Source organism: Octopus bimaculoides, chromosome 13 (genome assembly GCF_001194135.2).
Source record: "Octopus bimaculoides isolate UCB-OBI-ISO-001 chromosome 13, ASM119413v2, whole genome shotgun sequence".
Classification (NCBI taxonomy): Eukaryota; Metazoa; Mollusca; class Cephalopoda; order Octopoda; family Octopodidae; genus Octopus; species Octopus bimaculoides.
Window position 1 is genome coordinate 62,734,685 of NC_068993.1, and position 1,358 is coordinate 62,736,042.

The 1,358-nt window shown below is 39.2% G+C and overlaps 1 protein-coding gene across 1 annotated transcript in view; it reads right to left on the bottom strand.

Moving 5' to 3' along the window:
* LOC106884332 (glycine receptor subunit alpha-2) overlaps nucleotides 1-1,358 on the bottom strand; it is a 206,315-nt gene that overhangs the window by 200,395 nt on the left and 4,562 nt on the right. The gene's annotated exons all lie outside the window — the stretch shown is intronic.

The window sequence follows — 1,358 nt, forward strand, 5'->3', positions numbered from 1 at the left end:
CCACTTCAATGTCCAGTTGTAAAATGTCCTCATTCGAATCGCTTCTGTAAAAAAACAAATCAAACCGCCGTTTCCTTTAACCTCCGATCGAGGTCACCTTCCTTCCATATTTCCATTTCGCTTCAATTTCGCTCTTCCATCGACCACCGGAGAAGGCATCAACGTCACAGAATCCTCTCGTCTGGCTGTCTCCATCCACAGAGCAACACAACGAAGAAGGTCGTCCTTCGGGTTACATGTCTACATAAGCAGTCATTAGAGACCGATATATAGCGGTCGGAGATTGGCGAAATCGGTAGAATGCTAAACTACGGCGTTGTTGTATTTTTTAGGTACGTTTGTGAGTTCAGTTCCCGCTCGTGATAACTATACAACTTTTTATCCTTCTCGTGTTGCTTAAAGAAATTGAAGAGAATGCAGACGTCTTGTCTATAAACCTTAAATTTAAATATATTACATTCTTCATTCAAATCCTGCTTGTACAGACTTTGCCGCCGCTTTCACATATCAGAATTGTTAGTTCTACTATGAATTTACTACTACAAAATACTATTACTGCAGCTTACTTACAATTGCCTCTATCACTCCTACCACTGCCTCTACTACTATTCATGCCACTACCATTTCTATAACTACCCGATGTTACATAGAATAACTACGTTCATTCTTATTATTTCTATTGTCGTCGTAGCTTCTGCTACTGTTGTTGCTACTTCAAACTGCGAAGACAAACGTCGAGTCAGAAAGCAACCTTTCTTTCCAAACGGGGCTGTGACAAATGAATTGGGCACCGGAAAGATTACTGATGCCGATTGTTCTCTTTCGTAAACGGTGATATTTCGGCGCAAGAGGGAGGTTGCAACGGGTAAACATACACAAGTAGTTGTAACGATAAGAACAGTGGAAGCATCGGTGGAAGCATCTTAAGCGGATAACATCAGCATTTCTTTAGCCAGCGGTATCTGCATACCCTCTTGTCTTTTAGATTTGACCTCAGTCATTGGACTGCGACCATGCTGGGGCACCGGCTTGGAGGTTTAGTAAAAGAAATTGACACCCAGTACTTATCATTTTAAAGTTGATGGTTATTCTGTCGGAATCTTTGGCCGAGCTAATAGGGTTGGGGAGTAAACAAACCAACGCCGGCTGCCAAGCACAATTACAAAACTACACACGCAGATATATACACACATGTATGTATATACAAATGTACAAATATATATATATATACATACATGCATACATGTGTGTATATACATATATACATACACACATACAAACATATATATATATATATATATATATAAGCAATGTTAAATCTCTGAACGAGGTTACAGTTTATATATATATATATATAT